The 16,662-nt window shown below is 56.2% G+C and overlaps 1 long non-coding RNA gene across 3 annotated transcripts; it reads left to right on the top strand.

Annotated features, from left to right (window-relative positions):
* The first annotated feature begins 329 nt into the window (after window positions 1–329).
* On the top strand, window positions 330–7,821 carry LOC135988481 (uncharacterized). Of its 3 annotated transcripts, none has more exons than XR_010606157.1 (4): window positions 330–417; window positions 1,723–1,911; window positions 2,237–2,357; window positions 7,731–7,821. It is a non-coding gene; the product is annotated as an uncharacterized LOC135988481 (long non-coding RNA). The 3 variants fall into 3 exon arrangements; XR_010606155.1 differs by lacking the exon at window positions 7,731–7,821 and adding an exon at window positions 3,377–3,589; XR_010606156.1 differs by lacking the exon at window positions 7,731–7,821 and adding an exon at window positions 2,705–2,757.
* The last annotated feature ends 8,841 nt before the right edge of the window (window positions 7,822–16,662 follow it).

Raw genomic sequence — 16,662 nt, 5'->3', positions numbered from 1 at the left:
GAGCCGTGGTCTGCTTCCCGAAGCAGCCAGACGAAGCGAGCAAAGGCCGGCCTGGCTGTCTTTGAGCCGTGGCAGCTGTCGCGCTCGACGTGCGGGAAGCTCGTAAGCTCACTGTGGGACAGCAAATGACTGTATTAGCGTCCCCTGAAATACCAGGCCGTGTGGGTGGAACAAGATGATGGAAATATTGCTACTACTGACATTGTCAATCCAGCTTCTCTCCTCAGTGGATCTGTTTCGGAGCCTGTGGTGTCCGATTGCTCGGAAACAACAGAAGCTGTTTACTCCAGCGGACCGGATCTAAAGGACCAGCCAGCCACCGGAGGATGCCGAAGGCTCCTGGTTCACCGTCGGAAGCAGCTCTGCGTAAAGCGAGGAGTACGTCAAGCCGGGTGTGCGGTGACAACTACCCACAAGGTAATCGAAACTAAACCTTTACCTGCAGAGACTTCTGCCCAGAAAGCTGCGCTCACACGAGCTTTAGAATTATCCAAAGAGAAGGAGGTTAATATTTGCACTGTTTCAAAGTATGTTTTTAGAATGGTGCGTGCCATTTGAAAAGAACAAAGTTTATTAACAGCAGAAGGAAGACAGATTAAATATGATGCTCCAATTGTTGGAAGCTGTGCCGTTGCTAGAAGAGTTGCCATCGTGCGTTGCAAAGGGCATCGAAAGGGAGCAGTGATCAGGAAACTGGAAATAAATTGGCAGATCGCAGATTATACTGCTAGACAAGCAGTGTCACGGCCCCCCTGCCCTGCCTGGCCTCGCTGGCTTTTCTGTTGTTCCGTGGCGGTCCTTCTCCCGCCCTTTCTAACTGCTTTCCCCTCCCTCCCCCAGCCAGCCATCCCCTCTTTCTTTTCTCTCTTCCTGGGTGTTTTTTTCTTTCTGCGTATCTCTCTCCAGCGGCCCAGCGCCGTTGGTTTGGTTCGTTTTTTTCCGCTCCGGCGCCGTCGCGCTCTCTGTGCCTCTTTCCCCTGGCTGTCGCTCTGTGGTGCTCCTCGTGTCTGTGTTTTTGCAATTCCTCCGTCTCTGTCCTGCAGCCCATGCTATTGTCCTGCTCCCTGTCGTCGTTTCTCTCCCTGCATTCTGCCCCCGTCCTTTTTTCCCTTCCTCGCTCCATCTCTCGGTCCTGCTCCCTGCCCGCCCCCGTTCCTGTTTCTCTGCCCTTCTCCTTGTCTTTCCCCTCGTTTCTCTGTCCCGTTGCCTCTTTGTTTTTGTTTCCGTGACGGTCTGCCCCGCTCCCTGTCCCGCGGCCCGGCGCCCGTTTCTCCTTGGTCTGTCTCTCCCGCTGCCCATTCTAGGAGTTTTCCCCACCGTCTGTGTCCTGCTGCTGGTCTCTGATCTTGGCCTCTCCTTCCCTTTGCCCTGCCTCCCTGTCCCTTTTGCCTCTCTCTCTGTGTCGCCTTGTCTTGCTCCCTGTCCCTGTCTTTCTCTGACAAGCTGACCTGCTCCTTGCCCTCCTTTTTCGTGGAATCACAGGCTCATTCTGCTTGGAAAAGACACGTGCAATTTTATAATCTCTCGACTGTCTCGAGAAACTGCCTGGAAGAGATCATTCCTTTTCTTGTTTTCTTTTCTTTTTTTTTTTTTCTTTTCTGCAGCGCACGGCCAACAAGCGCTGCCGCTGGGCGATCCCTTATTCTGACTAATTCCTCTGCTTCTTTCTGCGCTATTTTCTTAAGATGCTGAACTCTAATTTCGAATTTTTGTTTTTCAAAGGGGGAGCTATGAACACCTGATGGTCAGCAGATCCCGCAGCCCAGGCGGGGAACAGAACGTGGGGGAGCAGAGCCCAATCGGGAGACGTTGCAACATCTTCCCTCCCCACCGTGCCATGGGGCAGCTGCTGGCCTGTGGGATGGGGACTGCGACTGTTTGGGGCACTGCCCCCAGTTTTGAAGAGTTGTGGTATGTACATATGTAAATGGCATTATGAGAGCAAGGAGCTGCTCGTGGGGTCTGTTTCCCTTTTCTACCTTTTTTTGGAGAGAAAAGAAGGGGGGATTTGGGGGGGTGATGATGATGTTACTGGGGGGTCTGCTGATGGTACTGGAGGAGCAGGCCAGTGAGAGATGGGGGGGTTACAGCCCCAAAATGCCTGAAGGATCATGGGTAGGGTGTTTAGTGGTACTGTGGGGAGGAGAAATTTCTCCCTGTCCTCTGCAGGGAAAACAAAATAAAACAATCCTACATCAAAGCTGTCCTGGAGAAATACTTGCTGTTTGTCATTCAGGTTCTAGAACTGCCGGATGTCCTGTTAAAGGTTGTGGTGGTGCAGGTCAGGGATCCCCAGGCTGTGCCGAGACCACAGGACGGCTGCTGGTGGAACAAAAGTCAAGGAGAACTTCTCAGAGGTAAGAACCTTTCGATTTGCTCTCCTCAGGACACATCCATTTGCTTCTGGGCCTCTCACAGGCTTACTCGCCACCTTGTTCCCTCAGAAACCCGTTTCCTTCCAGTTCCTCTGTGATTGCCCCGCCTGCCTTTGCGTGCCCGCAGGCTCTTTGGTGGCATCAAGGTGCCCGTTTGACCTTTTGCTTCATTAAATTCCCCTCTTTTTCTCTCTTCCCCTCAAAACTTCCTCATTTGCTTTTGGCACATCCCAGAGGCCTCATTTTTCCCTCTTGTACCCTCTCAAGACCGCTCTGTTTGCCCCTCCGCTCCCTTTAGAACTCCTCTGATTTCCACCTGCTCCTCTCAGGACAGCTGAGCTTGTCTTTTGGTTACCTGAGAGCCCCCATTTACCTTCCTTGTAGCCGCACCCCGTGTTCTTGTTGCCTGGGGACCTGTTTGTGTATTTTGCAGCTCAGAGGCCTCTGTTTGCCTTTCTTCTGAGCCAGAGCCCTTCACGTGGCCTCCAGTTGCTGCGGGACCTCTCCTTTGGGCAGCGTGCCCTGGAGCCATCGCAGGCACCCCGATCAGCTCCCCACATCCCTCTGTACCGTTCGTGTGCCCCCTGTCCCCTCGAGTCCCCTCCATTGTCGTTCCAGGCACCAGAATCAATGTGTGTGGCAAGTGGCCTCGTCAAACCACGTCCCTTCCAAGTGCCTCTGTCCCCCACATGGTCCTCTCGGGAGGAGGGCTTTAGTATTACTCTCTGTGGACTCGTTCGTCTTTCTTTAGACCTCTCCCGAAGGGTTTTGTCATTTATTTTCGTTTGAGATGCTTAAGTGTTACTTAAGGTGCTTGGTACTGTTTCTGCCATGTGGGGTTTGTTCTTGTTTCCAGCCTATCCTGGTGTTTTCTGTCCTTTGGGATTTATTTATTACTGTTGTGAGAGTCAGAGAGAAAACGAGGAGTCTCTGTGACTTACAACTATTGTTGATCTGCAGTGTTTTAGAGCAGGATTCTTACAGGATGTATTTCTCCCCAGAATGCAGCGCTGGTACAAGTTCACCAGGACACGTGTGTCCAGCAGGTCTGTCGGGCTGGGCAGGCGGTGAATGGACGCGCTGGCAGCGGCTGCTGAACCAGCCGGGGTTTGTTTGACCGTGTCCAGCCTCGTACGTGTGGTTTGTTTTCACTTGCGGGTTGAAACAGCAGTTTCCTTAATTAAAAATACCCCAACGTGGCCACAGTGATATCTCCTGCAGAGGCGTGTCCTCGAGAGGTCACGCCCCCAACTCCATCCCCTTTAAAGCTCCGCCCCTGCCAGTGTGTGCCCTCCCCAAGGGGCGTGTCCCATGCAGGCCCCTCCCCTTTCACCGCATCGCCCGAGGAGCATGACGCACTGAGGCCCCGCCCCCAACTCCTCCCAATGATCTCCCCTAAGCCACGCCCCCTCAGCATGTCCTGTAAAGGCTCCACCCCCTCCAAAGCCCCTCCCTTGCTAAGCCACGCCCCCTTGGGGCACATCCCCTGCTGACCCCACCCCCGAGTGAGCTGTCCAAGGGGTGACGTCTGCACAGGCTCCACCCCCCGGGCTCCTCCCACAGGGCGTGACCCATGGAGGCTCCACCCCCTTCCCCAGGCGGGGCTCCCCGTGGGTGCGTCCTCTCATAGTCCCCGCCCCTCCGCACTGACCCCACCCCCTGCATGCGGTGCCCCCCCCATCTGTGCCCCATAAGTAACCCCATAGCAGCCCCACAGGTACCGCTATAGCAGCCCTGTACCTGCCCCTAAGTGCTCCAGACACGCCTCTGAAGAGCCCCTATAGCAGCCCCACAAGTGCCCCACAGGTACCGCCACAGCTGCCCCATCCCGCCCCGCGGCCGCCGCTGCGGGACCGCCGGAGCCCCCGGCCCCACACCCGCCCCGCAGCCCCACAGCGCGCGGCCTCGCGGCCCCGGTGCCGGTGAAGCCACGTCCTAGCTGCGGCCGGAGGAGCCGCCGCTTTCCCCCCCCCACATCCCCCGATCGCCGTTGCTGCTGCGGCCGGAGGAGCCGCCGCTTTCCCCCCCACACATCCCCCGATCGCCGTTGCCGCTGCGGCCGGAGGAGCCGCCGCTTTTCGCCCCCACATCCCCCGATCGCCGTTGCTGCTGCGGCCGGAGGAGCCGCCGCTTTCCCCCCCACACATCCCCCGATCGCCGTTGCCGCTGCGGCCGGAGGAGCCGCCGCTTTCCCCCCCCCACATCCCCCGATCGCCGTTGATGCTGCGGCCGGAGGAGCCGCCGCTTTCCCCCCCACACATCCCCCGATCGCCGTTGCTGCTGCGGCCGGAGGAGCCGCCGCTTTTCGCCCCCCCACATCCCCCGATCGCCGTTGCCGCTGCGGCCGGAGGAGCCGCCGCTTTTCGCCCCCCCACATCCCCCGATGGCCGTTGCCGCTGCGGCCGGAGGAGCCGCCGCTTTCCCCCCCCCACATCCCCCGATCGCCGTTGCCGCTGCGGCCGGAGGAGCCGCCGCTTTTCGCCCCCCACATCCCCCGATCGCCGTTGCCGCTGCGGCCGGAGGAGCCGCCGCTTTCCCCCCCCCACATCCCCCGATCGCCGTTGCTGCTGCTGCTGCTGCCGCCGCCGCCGCTGCCTCAGGAGCTGCCGCTTTTCCGCCCAGCCCCGACTCCCCGCCCCGCCTCAATCGCCGCCGCCAGACGAGCAACCGCTTCCTGCTTCTTCCGCCATCTTGTCTCCCCCCCCTTTTCGCCGCCGCTTTTTTATAGTGAGGCAGGAGGGGGCGCCCGCTGATTGGCTGCCGGCGCCCGGCGCGAAAGCCGCCCATTGGCTCATCCCCGCGCGGGCTTCTCCGAGGGGGTGGGAGAAAGGTGCTGATTGGTGGTCGTATCGCTGAGGGGAGAAAGGCGCTGTTTGGTCACTGCCTTCCCGCCGAGGTTCGCCCAGCCCGTGCCAGGCGCTGATTCGCTAGTGCCTCTGAGGTAAAAAAGGCGCTGATTGGTCGCCGTCTTCCCGCCGACGTTCTTCCACAGTAACGAGGCGCTGATTGGCCAGCGCGGCTGAGGCGGGCGTCTCGTCCATTGGCCGGAGGGCGGGCGGAGGGCGGGACCGGGCGGGACAGCGAGGTGATAAAGGACGTGGCGGCGGCGGCCGCGCGCTCTTCTCGGGGCTGCCGAACCGGCTGATCCGCACCCCCCCCTGCGGGACCCGAGGGACCGAGAGCAGCGGGAGCGGCGGCTGGAACCGATTAACGGGCGGGTCAGGGCGTTAATTATCGTGCAGGTGTTAATTGGGGCTCGGCGGGGTGACGAGCGCCCGGCGGGCTTGGGTGTATTTGGGGCTTTGATCGAAACTGGGGGTTTAAAAGCCGCGGGTTTGTGGCTGTTGGGGTGGGGGCTGAGGCTCCCGCAGCCGCTTTAACTGTTCGAATCGTTGTGTTCAAAGCGGGAGGAGCCGGTTTGGGGCTTTTCTCGGGAGTCCGGGGAGGTTTGGGTCTAGTTCGGCTTCTAGAAGTTTTATTTACATATTTTAGGGGGGTTTTGGGTGCCAATTTGTGCTAAAAGGCACCTTTAAAATCTCTTTATTGTCATTTTGTCAGGAGAATTAATGTTTAAAGCTCGGGAGGAGGTTTGGGGCTTTTTTCCCAGGAGTTTGAGTCCAGATTAGGGTTTTTTTTTTAATGTTATTTTTTTTAATGTGTTTAAAAGGTTTATTTGAGGTTTTATTTGGAACATTTTGGGCGGGTTTGAGGCTCCTAAAATTTAATTGTTCGATTTATTAAAGTTAATGTCGAAATTATTCTATTTAAAGTCGGGAGGGGCCATTTGGGTCGAAATCGCATTTTAAAGGTATTTAAAGTTGCGGATCCCACTTTGGGGCTAATTCGTGACTTTAAAGCTTTTAAAACTTCATTTGAACCGGTTTATGGAGCAGTTCAAACCGGGGAATCGGGTTTTCCGGGTTTGGAGCCGAATTGGGGTTTTTACCAACCGGCCGATTTATTTGGGCTCTTGCACTTCAATGGTTTTTGCGGTTTTATTTTACCGGGGTCGGGCGGTTCGAGGCTCCTGGAGCCGCTGAATTGTTTTAATTATTTAAAGCTGCGAGGAGCCGTTTTGGGGCTGTTTGGGTCTAAATCGGCTTTTTAAAGGTTTATTTAACGCCTCTAAAGCTCGAGGGGCAGATTTGGGGCTTTAAAGCTTTTAGAATCTATTTACTGATAACGAATTTATTCAATAGATTAATATTTAAAGCGCAGGGGGAGATTTGGGGCTGTTTCCCAGGATTACGAGTCCAAATTCGGCTTTTTATTTTAACTGCTTATTAATTTAAAATATTATATTTAAACGGGGCTTTATGAGGTTTTTTTTTAATTGAGGTTTTTAGGGGGTTTTTTAGCTTTTTGGGCGGTTGTGAGGCTCCTAAAGCCGCTTAATTGTTGAAATAATTTAATTGTTTAAATAATTGTGTAAATTACTGTATTTAAAGTCGGGAGGGGCATTATGTTGCTTTTTGAGGCGATTTGGGGGCTGAATTCACTTTACCGAACATATCTAAAGTTCGGGGTCCCAGATCTGGTGTTTTTAAAATCTATTTATCGATAATTTACCAAATTAATATTTAAGCGGGAACAAACTCGGCTTTTTTAACCCGCCGCCATTTTGTCTCCCCCCTCACCCTGAGCGGGGTGAGGAGACGCCCGCTGATTGGCCGGTGCCAATTGGCCTCCCATTGGCTCAGCCCCGCGCGGCTGTCTCCCAGGGGAGGAAGGCGCTGATTGGTCGCCGCGTCCCTAAACCCAATTAATTCTTTAAATTGTATTATTTAACTATTACTATATTATTTAATATGGTAATATATGAATTTAAAAAATATAGATCTATAAAATTAACATATTAGTGTATTAACAATATAATATAAATTATATAATAATATGATGAATAATAAAAATATATCTTGTATTATATACTAAGCATCAATTACTATTATTAATTAATTAATATATAATAACATAATATAATAATGTGATGTATAATGTATTATAACAATATTTATGATATGTTAATATTCATTAATATTAATATCTGTATTGATATAGTAATATATAATTACTATATAATATATGTAATACATTAATATATATCTTATTCTATTATATAAAGCTGGGAGGGACCATATTTGGGTGGGGTTTTGATATTTTTGGGCTGTTTTTAGGATAATTTGTGCTCCAAGAAGCTTTTAAGATCTATTTTTTTTTGGCAATCAATTTGCTCACTAAGTTAATATTTAAGCAGGGCGGGGTTGGGGCTATTTCCCAGGATTTTGAAGCAAATAACGCCTTTTTTTGTGTGTTTTTTTGTTTGTTTGTTTTTTGGTTTTTTTTTTACAACTGCAGCTCCTGCTCAGAGAACACTGAAGGCAGTCTGGCCACGCCCCCCCATCTTCTCCACCCTGGCCACGCCCCCCTCTCCAGCCGGCCACGCCTCCACTGCCCACTATGGGGGGAGTCACAAGGGTCTATGGGGCGGTTGTGGGGGGTCACAGGGGTGTGGGGTCAATGGGGCTGTTGTGGGGTGAAACACCCCACAAGAGGCTGAACCCCCTGCAGGTGAGTGACCTACACACTGACCCACACCCTGTAGTTCTTCCACTCTGCCCCATAGATTCACAGCACCTCATAGCTCCTCTACTCTGCCCTATAGACCCACAGCACCCCATAGCTCTTCCACTCTCCCCCATAGATCCACACCAGTGCCCCACAGTAACTCATACCTCTCCCACTCTGCCCCATAGACCCACAGTGCTGACCCACAGCACCCTAGAGCTCCTGCACTCTAACCCATAGACCCACAGCGCCCTGTAGTTCCCCCCCTCTGCCCCATAGATCCACAGCACTGCCCCACAGCACCCCATGGCTCCTGCACTCTGACCCATAGACCCACAGTGCAGCTCCACAGCATCCCATATCTTGTTCACTCTGCCCCATAGACCCAGAGCATGTCATTGCTCCTCCACTCTGCCCCATAGATCCACAGTGCTGCCCCACAGCGCCCCATAGCTCCTGCACTCTGCCCCTTAGGCCCACAGTGCTGCCGCGCAGCACCCTTTAGCTGCTGCACCCTGCCCTATACATACATAGCACCTCATGGCTTCTACATTTTCCCCCACAGATCCACATTTCTGCCCCACAGCACCCCACAGCTCTGTCCACATCACCACCCTTTCTGACCACGCCTCCACTGCCCACTGTGGGGGGGGGGCACTAGGGTCTATGGGGTGGGTGTGGGGAGTCATGGGGGCTGTAGGGTCAATGGGGCTGTTGTGGGGTGAAACACCCCAGAAGAGGCTGAACCCCCAGCAGGTGAGTGACTCACACACTGACCCACAGTGACCCATAGCACCCCATAGCCCCTCTACTCTGCCCCATAGGTCAACAGCACCCTGTAGCTGCTCTCACTCTGCCCCATAGATGGACAGCACTGCCACACAGCACCCCATAGAATCTTCACTCTGCCCCATAGATGGACAGCACTGCCTCACAGCACCTCATATCTTGTTCCCTCTGCCCCATAGATGGACAGCACTGCCACACAGCACTCCATAGAATCTTCACTCTGCCCCATAGATGGCAAAGCACTGCCCCACAGCACCCCATGGCTCCTGCACTCTGACCCATAGACCCACAGCACTGCTGCACAGCACCCCATAGCTCATCCACTCTGCCCCATAGATCCACTGCAGTGTCCCGCAGCACCCTGCTTCCTCCACTCTGCCCCATACATACATAGCACTGCCCCACAATGTCATGGCTCCTCCACTCTGCCTCAAACATTCACACCAGTGCCCTCAGTAGCTCGTACATCTTCCACTCTGCCCCATAGATGCACAGCGCTGCCCCATAACACCCTAGAGCAGCTCCACTCTGGCCTCGAGACCCACAGTGCTGCCCCACAGCACCCCATGCCTCCTCCAATCTGCCCCATAGATCCACAGCACTGCCCTACAGCACCCCATGGCTCCTGCACGCTGCCCCACAGCAGCCCATAGCTCCTCTACTCTGCCCCATAGTCCCACAGCACCCCATAGCTCTTCCTCTCTGCCCCATAGATCCACACCAGTGCCCCACAGTACCTCATACCTTTTCCACTCTGGCCCATAGCCCCACAGTGTTGACCCACAGCACCCTAGAGCTCCTCCACTCTGCCCCATAGACCCACAGCACCCTGTAGTTCCCCCCTCCGCCCCATAGATCCACAGGACTGCCCCACAGCACCGCATCGCTCTTCCGCTCTGCCCCATAGACCCACAGTGCTGACCCACAGCACCCTAGAGCTCCTCCACTCTGCCCCATAGACCCACAGCGCCCTGTATTTCCCCCCCTCCGCACCATAGATCCACAGCACTGCCCCACAGCACCCCATGGCTCCTGCACTCTGACCCATAGACCCACAGTGCTGCTCCACAGCACGCCATATCTTGTTCACTCTTGCCTCATAGAACTGCAGCACCCCATAGCTCCTCCACTCTGCCCCCTAGATCCAAAGCACCCCATAGCCCCTCTACTCTGCCCCATAGGTCAACAGCACTCTGTAGCTGCTCTCACTCTGCCTCATAGATGGACAGCACTGCCACACAGCACCCCATAGAATCTTCACTCTGCCCCATAGATGGCACAGCACTGCCCCACAGCACCCCCTTGCTCCTGGACTCTGACCCATACACCCACACTGTTGCCCCACAGCACCCCATATCTTGTTCCCTCTGCCTCACAGACCCACAGCACTGCTGCACAGCACCCCATAGCTCATCCACTCAGCCCCACAGATCCACTGCAGTGCCCCACAGCACCCGTGCTTCCTCCACTCTGCCCCATGCATGCATAGCACTGCCCCATACCCTCATAGCTCCTCTGCTCTGCCCCATACATTCACACCAGTGCCCCCAGTACCTCATACATCTTCCACTCTGCGCCATAGATACACAGTGCTGCCCCATAACACCCTAGAGCTCCTCCACTCTGCCCTCAAGACCCACAGTGCTGCCCCACAGCACCCCAGAGCTCTTCTACTCTGCCAATAGATGCACAGCGCTGCCCTACAGCACCCCATACATCCTCCACTGCCCCGTACATCTACAGCAGTGGCCTACCGCACCCCATGGCTGCCGCGCTCTGCCCCATAGTCCCACAGTGCTGCCCCACAGCACCACATGGCTCCTCTACTCTGCCCCTTATAGCCACAGTGCTGCCCTACAACACCCTTTAGCTGCTGCACTTTACCCTAGAGATGCGTACCACCCCATAGCTTCTGCATTCTGCCCCATAGATCCAGGTTTTTGCCCCACGGCACCCCACACCTCTGTCCACATCACCACCCTTCCCTCCCGACCACGCCTCCACTGCCCACTATGGGGCGGTCACAAGGGTCTATGGGGCGGTTGTGGGGGGTCCCGGGGTCTGCGGAGTCAATGGGGCTGTTCCCGGGTTAGGGGGTAGGGTCATGAGGGTTAGGGAACATGGGGACACAGAGACGCCCATGGGGTGAATGTGGACATGGGGACACTGAGACCCCTGTGGAGGCAGTGGGGACACTGGAGACCCCCCTGCAGTGAGGGGGGGTGGGGCATGGGGGACCCCGACCCCCGTTCCCCCCCCGGGTGTCAGCTCTGCGGGTTCTGCCACCAACGCGCGTCCCTGACGTGGCACATGCTGCGCCATGGGGGGGGCAGGGGCCATCCCTGCCCTGCCCCCACTGCTTCTGGACCCCCCAGCGCCTCAAGTTCCAGGCAATCAAGAGCCTCCATGAGCTCCCCCGAACCACCCCTGTGGCACCTTGGGGACCCCTGACCCCTCCGGCACCCTGTGCTTGGTGACCCCCAACCCCCCGCGCCCCTTTGCCCTTGGGCCCTTCCTCTGTTATTTATTTCCTGTTGACCCCCCGGGGTGTGTGGGACTGGGGGGACCGTGGGGCCCACGGTTTTGTCTTGGGGGGGTGTCACCCTTGGGCCCCCCCATTCCATTAAAGTGATGGATTTTGCTGCTGTCGTTGCTCTCTGGGGGGGGCGGGGCGCCATTTGGGGACACAGCTCCACCCCCAGTGCTGAACACGGGGGATCGGGGGAGGCTATGGGAAGAGTCTATAGGGGCAGCGGGACACCCCGAGGATGTCGTGGGGACCCCCCTCCATGGGAGCCAAGGACACAGCGGGGACCCCTTGGGGCCACGGGGACACTGAGGGGACCCCCAGGGATCTTCCCCTGGGACCCCGAGGGGACCCACCTGGGAATCACGAAGGCGCCTGGGTCCCAGTGGGGGTGTCACCTCCAGAGCCCCCCAAATGCCGTGGGCACCCCCGTGGCCCCTTCCCCAGTACCCAGGAGCTGCCCTGCCCCCCGCAAGGAGCCCCAACGCCCCCCGGCTGGTGTCAGACCATCACCTGCCCCCCCTTTTTGTGCACCCCCAAATGGGAGTAAATGGGTTCCCCCCTCCCATCCCCCGAGGGTTGTCCTGGTCCCTGGAGCTGGGGGGGCGCCAGGACCCGGGGGGGAACCCGGACCGAGCCCCGGCTTGGAGGCCGCGCCCCCGGGCCCGACAGAAACCGGCAGAGCATGACAGAGCCCGATAAGGGCCGACGGAGCCTGACAGGGCCCGACAAAACTTGAAAGAGCACGATAGAGCCCCACAGAACCTGACCAAAGTCAACAGACCCTGACAGCGCCCGATAAAGCCCGACAGAGCCCAACAAAGTCCGATAGAGCTTGACAGAGTCTGTCACATCCCGACAAAATCTGACAGAGCCCGAGAAAGTCCAACAGAGCCTGACAGAGCCCGTCAAAGCCCGATAAAGACCGACAGAGGTCAACAGAGCCCGGCAGGGCCCGACAGATCCCAACAAGGCGTGACAGGGCCTGACAAAGCCCGACCGATCTTGACACAGCCCAAGAAACCTGAGAGAGCCCGACAGAGCCTAAGAGAGCACCACAGGGCCTGACAAAGCCCGACAAAGAGTGACGGAGCCTGCCAAGGCCTCACACAGCCCGACGGAGCCTTAAAGGGCCTGGCAGGGTTCGACAGGGCCTGACAGCGCCCAACCGAATCTGAGAGAGTCTGACGGAGGCCTGTAGGGGAGCCCTGGGGAGGAATGGGGAGCTCTGGGGAGTCGAGACATGTTTTGGGGAGCTCTGGGGAGGAATGTGGAGCTCTGAGGAGCCAAGATACGTTTTGGGGAGCCCTGGGGAGGAATGGGGAGCCCTGAGGAACCAAGACACATTTTGGGGAGTCCTCGGGAGGAATATGGAGCCCTGAGAAACCAAGACACATTTTGGGGAGCCCTGAGGAACCAAGGCGAGCCCTGGGGAGAACTTGGCAGCCTCGGGGAATCGATGCGAACCCTGGGGAGGACGGTGGATCTCAGAGGAGCCCCAGGGAGACGAGGCGATAGCTGGGGAGGGTCCGGAGAGCCCTGGAAGATGAGGGGGGTCCTGGGGAGACCTTTGGCGTCCCAGGGAGGCAAAGAAAGCCCTGGGTTACTTTTTAGAAGAGATTCTCGTAGAATATATTTATTACCATATTAAATATTGACCCTGCCCCTTCCCCAGGTGGTTTGGTCAGGGTGGTGGGCGGGTCCTGGGCCGATTGACTCCTCCCCTTCCCCAGGGGATTGTGGGAGGGGGGGTGGGCGGGGCCCGGGGTATTTGAGCTGCAGCCCCTGGGCAGGGAGCTTATTCTACTCCAGGGCTGCTTTGGTGCTGGTTCTCTGCTGCTCCTTCAGCAGTGGGCAGCTTTTGAGCTGTTTAGTCAGCATGGACAGACCTGTTTGGAGAAGTGGAGGTGTCTGCTAGAGGTAAGAGCTTCAGGAGCAGCGAAGGTTCAACAGCAGCTGTAGCAGAAAGTGTGTTTGTAACTATGCTTAATTTATTGATTCAATTCTAGGTGCTTTGCATTTTCCCAGAACTCCTGACTGCAATGAAAATGGAGTGTTGTTCTTTGGTTTGCAGTGCTGCATACCAAGCTGCTGATACAATCTCTCCTCCTAGGACTGATGCTCAGTTTATCTAGCGGGGGTTAGAGTGAGCATCTTGTATCTGTAGATGGAGTTCTAGCACTTCTGAAGGAAGCAGCGGGGCCATAAGGCAGAGTGTCTTTCTGGCTCTGGGGTGGCTCATCGCCTCCCTCATCACCCACAGAAAACCGTGTTGTCCCCAGAACCCTTGCAGCGGGCGGTGGCCCCTGGTGGATCAGTCAAATGTACTTCCCAGAACTCAGCCAAGGTGAGCAGTGGCTATTAGACTAGTACTGGTAAATATTACCCTGGTGCTCAATAGTCTGCATGTATGTTTTTTTCTTATTGCAGGTGATGGAGGGGAAAGTGGCAACTGCAGGAAGATCCCCGTGAGCCCATGTGGTGTTTTCCTATGTTGAGGATGAATTCAGTCCCTTGGCCCTCTGAAAGCTAAGGGGAGACACAGGGGCTGGGAACTGCGGGGGCAGGGGGGAGTTAAAGTTCTCAGAGGGGAAAGGACCAACCAGGAACAGTCCCCTTTGGGTGGGTAAAGGGCGCAGGGAACCTTACAGCGCGATGCCAGCTCGGGCAGGGCAGCTCCAGCCTGTGTCTGCGTTGTAGTGCACTTCGGGAAGCCTGCCTTGCGCCGTTCAGACGATCCTGGGGTCTTGTCGTGCCCAAGGGGCACGACAGGCACCTCAGGTGCCATCCCGGGGTCTGGAATGCGGGTGCCGATTGGTCTAGTGCCAATTGGGTGCCGGTTTTCCTGTATCAGCAGCTGAAAGCGTGGATGGTTCTTGCGCCTCGGACATTTCTGGTCAGTTGTTTTATGGTGTAGTTCTGGGCTGCGTGGGCAGCTCTGCTCTCTACCCATCCAGTCTAATGGACTGGCACTTCGAGGATGCTGGGAAGAAGTTCTTAGGTCTTGCGGGAGCGTTTTGCCAGTGCCGCCGCCTCGGTTGGTTGGTTTGTTTGTGCCAGTGCCGCCGTCTCGGTTGGTTGGTTTGTTTGTGCCAGCGCCGCCGTCTCGTAAGGGGCCGTGACGTTCGGCTCCTTTTTGTTTTGGGGTTGCAGTAGAGGCTTCTCGCCTCTCTTCTGCCACCCCACAGGTTCTTTTGATTGATGCAGTCTCTGGTCTTGGAGTCGTTCTCATTGTCGAGCGTTTTTGGTGCTGTTGCAGTCGTGCTGTTTGTAGCGTTCTGTGGAGCGTCAGTCTTCGCATGTGCGCGTTTGGCTCGGAGCTGCTCTGCCTGGAGACGTAGAGTCATGGGTGGGTGCACTGAGCCCTAGGAGTCCATGGTTAATCTCTTGATGTATGTAATAGTGTGGGAAAAGGTTGTTCAGTCATCTAGGACAGAGCAGCTGTGGGCAGGGGCAGTGGGCAGTCCCTTCACCAGTAATTTAGGGACTCGATTAGAGCTTCTGGTGTTATTTGTGAATAGAAAGCAGACCTGTGGAATGGTCAAGCTGTTGATCAGCATCTGGGTGACCTGTTGAATACCTTGATTTCAGATGCAGAGGGAAAACTTGGCCCAAAAGAGCGACGGAAGAGGCAAGCCGAGCGCCGTGAGCAGGTGGGCCGGTGCGAGGTCTCAGAGGGAAGGTGTGCCGTGTGCCTCTATGTAAGTTTGGTTGTTTCTCTATTTTATAGGTGCGAAGCGAGGAGGAAAGCCGGGTATCGGCACCGCAGCTCCTCGGGCAAGGTGAGCAAGGAGCGCAGGGCCGAAGCAGCGTCTCATTTCAGGTGTTGTGTTTCTGGTGCAGGTCTCAGCATCCTTTGCTTGTGTTTTATAGGTGGTAGCTGGGCCTCAACGTGGTCAACAGCGTGGCAGGTGAAGGTGACGGAGGCCAGGTGGGCGAGCAGCCAAGGTAAAGGAGTGGGAGATGGGACCGTCTGCGGGCAGGCTGTGCTTCTGGGCAGTATCTGAGCATGCGCCTTTGTTTTAGCAGGCGCTACAGGCAAGCTCGGAGGGGCGAAGCCGCACGCCGACCAGCAGCCAAGAAGGTGAGGAGGTGGCTGGTTTTCAGGAGCACAGTATTGCCTGGTGACTTGGTTCAGCGTTTCCTTCTTGTTTTGCAGGGGCTTTGTGGACCCCTTTGGACTCAGAGGACCGTTTGCGGTGAGCAGGGGTAGGGGTGAGGAGGAGTGTGGGGCTGGGGACTTGTCCCAAGCACTAGAGCTGTTTTGTTTCCTGCTGTCCTAGGTGCCACGAGTGATGAGGGTTTCTGCCTGCGCCCATGGCACGAGAGGCTGAATGGAACGCCTGGGAACTTCGGGGGAGGTGGGTGCTGTGGATGTCGTCGGTGTTGATGCACATGATATTTAGTGCTGGCACTGCTTAGTGAGTGTGTGTTAACTTGTGTTGTTGCAGATGTTGAAGAGGAACCCGGCAATGCAGGAAGATCCCCGTGAGCCCATGTGGTGTTTTCCTCCGTGGATGGATCCTGTCCCTCGGCCCTCTGAAAGCTAAGTGGAGGCACGGGGGCTGGGGAGGGGCTGGGAACTGCAGGGGCGGGGGGCTAAAGGTCTCAGAGGGGAAAGGGCCGTCCAGGAACAGTCCCCTTTGGGTGGGTAAAGGGCGCAGGGAACCTCACAGTGTGATGCCAGCTCGGGCAGGGCAGCTCCAGCCTGTGTCTGCGTTGTCGTGTACTTCGGAAAGCCTGCCTTGCGCCGTTCAGATGATCCTGGGGTCTCGTCGTGCCCGAGGGGCACGACAGGCATCTCAGGTGCCGTCCCGGGGTCTGGAATGCCGGTGCCAATTGGCCTGTTGCCACTTGGGTGCCGGTTTTCTTGTATCAGCAGCTGAAAGCGTGGATGGTTCCTGCATCTCGGACATTTCTGGTCAGTTGTGTTTTATAGTGTAGTTCTGGGCTGCGTGGGCAGCTCTGCTCCCTACCCATCCAGTCTAAGGGACTGGCACTTCTTCCCAGCATCCTGAAGTCTTTAGGTTTTGCAGGAGTTACTTGCACTTGCGCCGTCTCTGTTTGTTTGTGCCGGTGCCGCCGTCTCCGTTTGTTTGTTGTGCCAGTGGCGCCGTCTCGTAAGGAGCCGTGATGTTTGGCTCCTTTTTGTTTTGGGGTTGCAGTAGAGGCTCCTCACCACTGCCTCCCTGTAGTTTGTTTTGGTGCCGTCTCTGTTGTTCTCATTGTTGAATGATTTTGGTCCTGTTGGAGTGGTGGTGTTTGTAGAGTTCTGTGCAGCATCAGTCTGCACATGTGCGTGTTTGTCTTGGAGCTGCTCTGCCCGGAGGCACGGAGTCAGGTGTGGGTGGACCGAGCCCCAGGCGTCCATGGTTAATCTATTGACACATTCAAGTCTGTAGGCAA

The sequence above is a fragment of the Caloenas nicobarica genome, chromosome 4 (genome assembly GCF_036013445.1).
Source record: "Caloenas nicobarica isolate bCalNic1 chromosome 4, bCalNic1.hap1, whole genome shotgun sequence".
Classification (NCBI taxonomy): Eukaryota; Metazoa; Chordata; class Aves; order Columbiformes; family Columbidae; genus Caloenas; species Caloenas nicobarica.
The sequence above is the reverse complement of the archived record's forward strand: the minus strand, read 5'-3'. Positions and strand labels throughout refer to the sequence as shown.